At 44.5% G+C, this 7,499-nt stretch overlaps 1 long non-coding RNA gene across 1 annotated transcript; it reads right to left on the bottom strand.

Annotated features, from left to right (window-relative positions):
• Nucleotides 1-1,431: 1,431 nt before the first annotated feature.
• On the bottom strand, nt 1,432-3,309 carry LOC306917409. The gene is made up of 3 exons (XR_013789163.1): nt 3,233-3,309; nt 2,977-3,047; nt 1,432-1,812 (listed from the first exon to the last, which is right to left on the bottom strand). It is a non-coding gene; the product is annotated as an uncharacterized lncRNA (long non-coding RNA).
• Nucleotides 3,310-7,499: the final 4,190 nt, after the last annotated feature.

Raw genomic sequence — 7,499 nt, 5'->3', positions numbered from 1 at the left:
TTTATCCATGCACACACTGCCATCTACTGGTAGACAACGGCACTTACTGTATAAGTAATGTGGTCGTGTACTGCACTGGACTTCAGTGTTGATTTTGACATCAAATTTAGTCCTACCTAACATTTGGGTCTAGTTTTTATTTGTTGACGAAATTGTCAATACATTTAGTCTTGGTTTTAGTCATCATAGCTTAGTTTTCATTTAGTTTCCACTTAGTTTTCATCAGTGAAAAAAGGTAGTCGATGAACATTTTTTGTCTTAGTTTTAGTCGAGGAAATCAACACTGCTGGATTTCAACCCATTTCATATCAAGGTCCGTTATTATTTTGTTCAGCATCAGAGAGAGATACAACATCAACATGCACGAGACATGGAGGAGTCACATGACTCAGCATTCTTTCAGCTCTTCTAAATAAGAAAGCTGCAGAGAATTGTTGCTTTGTGTTCACTCTTTAATGTTTTCTGCTCCCCTGGCTCGGTTGTATTGTTGGATTAATAACTTTGTTTGTTTGTCTTGTTTTGTATTGTAATGTAGGCTATATGTCATGAGCTATTGTATGTCATGAGTCATGACATACAATAGGATATTTGCTATGGTGATATGGCATAAGTGTGCACTTCCTGCCTTCATTGGAGACATGTCGCTCCAATGAACTGCAGCGGCCAATGAGGCATCAATTTTTTTAAATATCTATGGTCGCACCCACTGTCTCAGCGAACAGCATCACTTTGACTAGACACCAGGAAACGTAATCAGCAAATGAATATCCGCTGCAAACCATCCATTATTCTATGCATTACAATTGTTTATTGCATGTATTTATCAACAATTCAGTAAAGTAAAATCCTTCCAAATTGTACAGTCCTTGAGTAAACATAATGTAGTCACGTCACGTTTTTGGTTTACGACCAGGGGTGTAGTGGGGAGACTTCTCTCAAGTCTAAAGAAAAATAAATAAATTCAAGCATTGTAAATAGTTTCTAAACGTCTATACACGTCTGCATATTTTAATAGTGTGTCTGTGCGTGTTGCGCACGTGCACACAAATAGTGTGCATGCGTGTGCGCACGTATGGGGCGTCCCCCCACTTCTAAAAGTAGCACTACAACACTGGTCACACCAGAGCCACGTATCAAGACAAGAAACGAGTAAGAACTGTGAACGGAAGGAGAAGAAGAAAGAACAAAGGGAAATTGCAGCAGACATGGACCTGCGTGCAGAATTACTCAAGTCAATTTGGTTTGGTTTCACAGCCTTGGATCTAGAGAAGAGTGGCAAGGTATCCAAGTCTCAGCTCAAGGTGAGTGGAATAATATTGGCATTAAGTAACCTTAAACTCACTTTGCCACTGAATAAAAAAGGAAAATAAAATAAAATAAAAAAAACCTCAGCACTCCATCTGTACGTTTTTATCCAGTACAACCTCAGCACTCCATCTGTACGTTTTTATCCAGTGTGGACACGCTGCTGGTGTGTCTTCAGACTACCTTACTGAGTGAAACTCTTGTCACAATGTTGACAGTGTAAAGGTGTTTCTCCAGTGTGGACAAGATGGTGTGTCTTCAGGTGACCCGACTGACTGAAACTCTTGTCACAATGTTGACAGTGGAAAGGTTTTTCTCCAGTGTGGACACGCTGGTGTTTCTTCAGACTACCTGACCGACTCTCCCTGGCCTCTTCCCAGTCATCACTGTCTGTTGTGTGAGAGTCTGACGACAGGAGCTGCTCATCTCTGGATGGATGTGATGTTCCACATTCCTCTACATCAGCTTGTGTGCAGGTTCCGGCCACAGGCTCTGCTGCACCCTGGTCTGCAATGAAGGAATACAATAATAACGACTTTGATGTGACAGGAATAAATACTTTATTAAAACACATTGACTGCCAGGATTCAGAGAATATTCCACGTCGTTCCTAGATTGGAAAAATAATCCTGATCCCGGCCTACGCGACAATCCGTTTAAAAAGCTACAGGCTCTGGTGTAGAGCGACAATCCGTTTGAAAGCTACAGGCTCTGGTGTAGAGCGACAATCCGTTTGAAAGCTACAGGCTCTGGTGTAGAGCGAGCGCTGCACACAGTGATCGAATCGACGTGTCACGTGGCAGAGTTCGGGCGTGGCGCGACCTGACGCTGCACAAACTGGACGAACCGAGGCGAATATATATATATATATATATATATATATATATATATATATATATTAAGTCTGAACGCAGCTTTACAAATTCTTCACGGGGGCTTAAGGCCCCAAGCCCCAACATACTCGACGTCACAGGGTGTTCCGTTAACCCGAAAACAATGTCAACCATAGGTTTTCGGAGACTGCCCATAGATCTGAAGTCCCGTTAGTCCAAACATGTTGTCGAACATGCACTGCTGGTTGGCGAACATGTGCTGCGAGATAGGGTTAGTAGGATTAAAACGCTTTTTATGGAACAATGCAGAAGATACGGGTACTTCTACCCACCAGAGGAGGATTGTAACTTCCGTGGCTCTGGGGCGAGCACTTTATATTTGAAATCTGAACATGTATGTAGACGTTAACGTTGTAAATGGGAAAGTGCGTAAAACAGGTTGAAGTTCCGCCATGACAGACCAGCGCCATGTAAACCATGGCTAAATCATCTCGTATACTTAATAAGTCAATTTTCCGAGGGCGACTGAACAATTGCGTTCCAGATGTCCTTGTGATGGATTTTCCAAAGGATCGTACGCCATTATAACTATGGGGAAGACCATTGTCTTTACCCCAGGCTAAATCCGGATGTGACGTTTGTGGGCGTTCCTGTCTACCTTCGTGTCAGTGTATGGAGGGAAAGTGCAATATACAGATTGACAGGTTTACAGGTGAAGGACAGATCACAGTGCATGTGCCATTTGACCAGAGCATTCTTGTATTTAAATAAAACACTATTGCTACCCTGTACAACTTGACTACAGGTTTACACCAGCAGTAAATAAAACAGTACTTACGCTGCCGCTCAGTTTGGCAGACAGTACAGGCTGCTGTCAATTCGTTTGGCAGGCCACCTCCCTGTGGTGCTCTGTGGAATTCACCAGAAGAAAGAACTTCTGCTTATCATTCAGCAACCTTACATGGGGGGGGGGGGGGGGCACTTGAGGCAAAAGCATCAATAGGGGCTCCCAAATGTTTTAGCTCTCCCCAAATTGAATCCAATATGAATCAAGGTAATTTAATAAAATATATAAATATAAACCCAGTACAGACCTGTGGAGTCCAGCAACTGCCCCAGGAACATGTTCGGTGGGAGGGCGTCGAGCACACCTTCCACCGGCGTGCGGCACACAGGGCAGGCTGGCTGGCTGGAGCTGAGCACCATGTCCTGGAGGCACTGCCGGTGGAAGGTGTGCTGACAGGAGAGCATCTTCACATGGAATAGAAGCAACAGAAAACCTCATGACTCAACAACGAACCGCTTTTGTCCCATAATCTGATTAGTGAAACAGTGTGAAAGCAAAGCAGACCCTCCTCTACCCTAAAACCCCACCCAACAGTGATCCGTATGCAAGATGTGGATGTTTAGGTATTGGGGGTGGGGTTGACATATGCCCTTACTGGGCTGCGTTCACACATTCAAGACACCCGTCTTGTGTCTTTGTTTAATGGCAGCTCCAATGCATTTCCAATGGAAGCCCATATGGTTTGACCAAACATTTTGTTTGATGGTTGATGGGGGGAGGGGGGCAGAACACATCCATCAAAGCTGTGTTCAGACACAAGTCAGGTGTCAGACACAAGGCAAGTGTCTTGAATGCAGCCCAGTAAGGGCATATGTCGACCCCGCCCGCTCACCTCCGCCCCACCCCCTCCTGGTGCTGCGGCCATCTTGGAAACTAAACACCAACCTCGGCCCCACCCCTCTCCCACTGTTTATATTATAAACAGTTTATAATAATAAACAGTGGGAGAGGGGTGGGGCCGAGAAAGGCGTTTATTTATAGTGTCAATAAAATAAATGTTAATTTAACTCTGAGATAGGGTCCATTTGGTTCCATTTGTACGCTCTCTGAGTTACAGACACATAAGGGTCCATTTGGTTCCAAACTATCATTTAGCTGGGGACCCCCTGGAGCTCCCTCAAGGACCCCTGGGGGTCCCCGGACTCCACTTTGGGAACCACTGTCCTAGAGGCCATTCATGTTTCATGGAAGTTGCTTCTGAACATGAATCTTATTGCTAGTTTGACCACTTCAAATACTGTCATCTTAAAATAACTAATAACTGAAAAAATAGCAGATCTACAAGCCCACAACACCTCACAGCGTGCTGTGCCTGTGAGCTTGTAGATCTGCTATTTTCAGGGCCGCAACTACTTAGCCTGGCTAATAAGCCAGACTAATATCACACAACACTGTCGCGGTATATCAGTCTGGGCTGGCTCCACTTGGATTTCATTTCCCGGGGAACATTTTCTCTTTGACGCAATTGGTCAGAGCTACTGTCAGTCAAAAGTCTCAAGCATTGAACGTCACTGTACCAAAGCCCGCCTATATTGCATACCGTGTCCCGATTGGTCCGACCTGTTCTCTGCTGTAGGAAAGAGGCGTGCTACTGAGCCTCGCCAGACCGTAATCCGCTGGTAGGCAACTTTTTTTTGCCAACGGCTGATTCGGTCTGGTTTATTAACCAGGCTAGCAACTACTGGCTTCTATGGAATCCCCAAATGACTGAAATGCTATCGTGAGGACTGAGAACTTTAATCCATGCCTTGGAGATCCGGTCATTGGGCTCCAAGCAGATCGCACATTGCAGCAGAGGTTCCAGCCAAGCGGGGAGAGAAGGCCGGGCGCCCTGCAGGGCGGTGCTGTTGATGCCTGTGGAGGAGGAGGAGGAGGTGGAGGAGGAGGCGGCTGAAGACATCTTGGCGAGGGACCCAGCAGCGCTGCTCAGAGCAAGGATGTTTCTGAGGGGGCGGAGGGCCCAGAGAGGCCCCGCTCGCTTGCTCTGGCAGATGGGCTTTTTGACCGGTGGCCTGGGGGGGGGGGGGGGGGGGGCGCACTCTTGGTCCGATGGCTCTTCAGGCTCTGGGTCGTCGTCTTGAAGCACAGACGAAGCCACAGTAAGAGTACGAGTGCTTCTGTGGGAAAGGGGGGGAAAAAAAGAGCCTGTCTTTATAGGACATTCCTCAAAACTTTTTCAAATGATAAAGTCGTCATATCCTCATTCAGATCGACAGAGGAAAATAAAAAAGATCCTATAGGATGGGGGTTTGGGGGGGGGGGGGGTAAATGTTGTGTTTTGGGGGTGTTAACGGTTAACCCATTTAGACCTGATGAGGACGCATCTGTGTCACCTTATAGCTTTTTTTCTTTTTTTTTAATGTGTGCAAATCTTATGAATTTATATTCTTTCACAGTGAACGTTTTTAACTCAAATCTTTGCTTCTGGGGGGGGGTCCCCCCTTTGATCATTCATATTTTATTATGTTGGGTAGGAGTAAAAAAACGTTCAGATGCCCACAGGCAATAACACGATGCAAGTCTAATGGAAGATGGAACATGGGCAGAACAACAACAGGTTTCTGCTAGTCTTAATGAAAAATGTATTTCTTTGTGTTGGCACTTGGTGTAGATATTGGCAGATAATAGGACTCAAATGACATTTTAGACCGCCTTGTTTCCATCAAACAAAACATCAAGTCTGGCTGTGGTTCAAACTTATATGCTGGTAATGTTCTTCCCGCAGCTCACTTTGGTCCCTTCACTGTAATGAGGACTAATGGGGATCCGTAATAAACAATAAACACTAGAGGGCGCTGTGGCAATGATATCAGGCAGGTTCTCTCTTGAGTTAAACTGTAGCTGTTTGGTGTCACTCACTACAATTTGCTCTGAAACACTAATCGCCACCCAAAAATATATTATATTATATTCACATTAAGTGACACCACAATATTTCATCTATCACACAAATAGTAGTCACCCAGTGACTAGGGAGAAAATAGCCTCTAGGCTTTTTCTGGGTCTTCTTTTATACAGTATTCATAAATGTTAAAAAATGAACCAAAATTAAATTGCCATGGTCCATTACTTTCTCTGAACAATATTAGACCACAGTGTCAATGTAAAGTCAATGACTTTACATAGATATAATCCATTGTCTTGGTGGAAGACAATTTAGTGGGAAGAAGACAAATGATCTGTCCTTGGATCTGGAGAGGGAAGTCTGGAGCTCTCTGGTGGAGCTGTTGCCCCCGCAATCCGACTACGGATAAGCGGTTGAAGATGGATGGATGGTCATTATCAACACCAATAGCTTATTCTAAACTGGTATCAGCTCGTTTTGCCCGACTAGTTGATACCGGCAATAGCATGTCCAGCATTTAATAAAAATAATAAAAAAATAGAATCAACTCATGTTATTGTCCTCCCTCTACACAGGTGATCCAACAGCTTAACCATTCAAAGGTTCAAGAAGACAAACCAGGCGTATCGTCGTCTCATGATATAGCATTTACATACACACTTTGACACAAAATTATACAATAAACTTACAGATGTGGCCTTCTGTAGGCTTCTGGTCAAGAGAAAGGCAGAAAGTGAGCTCTGCTACTACTATACCAAACATTTCACACAACTGAGAAGCAGCACACTGAAACACACTAAGCTGAATCCAACTACTAATTAGGCTGCTAAGAAAATGAATGAGTTGCAAAATCAAAACACGCCAGCAGGTGGCAAACTTTTCACTTGAACACAAAGGTTATCACATAGCTTCAAAATACACTTAGTATATATAATTTAGCCATGGCACCTAGGGCCATGACTGTATCTATATACTGTACTACTGTATCTCTGCTAACTGCACATCCATGCAGGGGTCACTCAGCAGTGGAAAAAGTGTTTTGACTTTTATGGATATGATCATTGATCAAGCATTGTAAACACCTTTTCTATGTTTTAATAGTGTGTCTGTGCGCGTTGGGCACGTGCACGCAAATAGTGTGCATGTGTGTGTGCACGTGTCTTATGGGGCGTCCCCCCCACTTCTAAAAGTAGCACTACAACACTGGTCACACCAGAGCCACGTATCAAGACGAGAAACGAGAAAGAACTGTGAACGGAAGGAGGAGAAGAAGAAAGAACAGAAAGGTAAATTGCAGCAGACATGGACCTGCGTGCAGAATTACTCAAGTCAATTTGGTTTGGTTTCACAGCCTTGGATCTAGAGAAGCGTGGCATGGTATCCAAGGTATCCAGGTATCCTGTGAGAAGTGTGTTTTACCGACGGAGCGAGGAGTTTCCTTTCCCTGTGATGGACATTGTCACTTCTAAACCCCTTTTTGCTTTGCGTCCCGTGTCCCGTGTGCGTCACTCAGCAATAACGTGAAACGGAACACAAACAAAGATGAGTATAGGCTACAATTTGTTTTATAATAACCACCAGCACGCAGCCTCTCTCTCTCTCTCTCTCTCTCTCTCTCTCTCTCTCTCTCTCTCTCTCTCTCTGTGCTGGCTATTTTAACACCCAATCG

Source organism: Electrona antarctica (genome assembly GCF_951216825.1).
Source record: "Electrona antarctica genome assembly, chromosome: 24".
Classification (NCBI taxonomy): domain Eukaryota; kingdom Metazoa; phylum Chordata; class Actinopteri; order Myctophiformes; family Myctophidae; genus Electrona; species Electrona antarctica.
The sequence above is the reverse complement of the archived record's forward strand: the minus strand, read 5'-3'. Positions and strand labels throughout refer to the sequence as shown.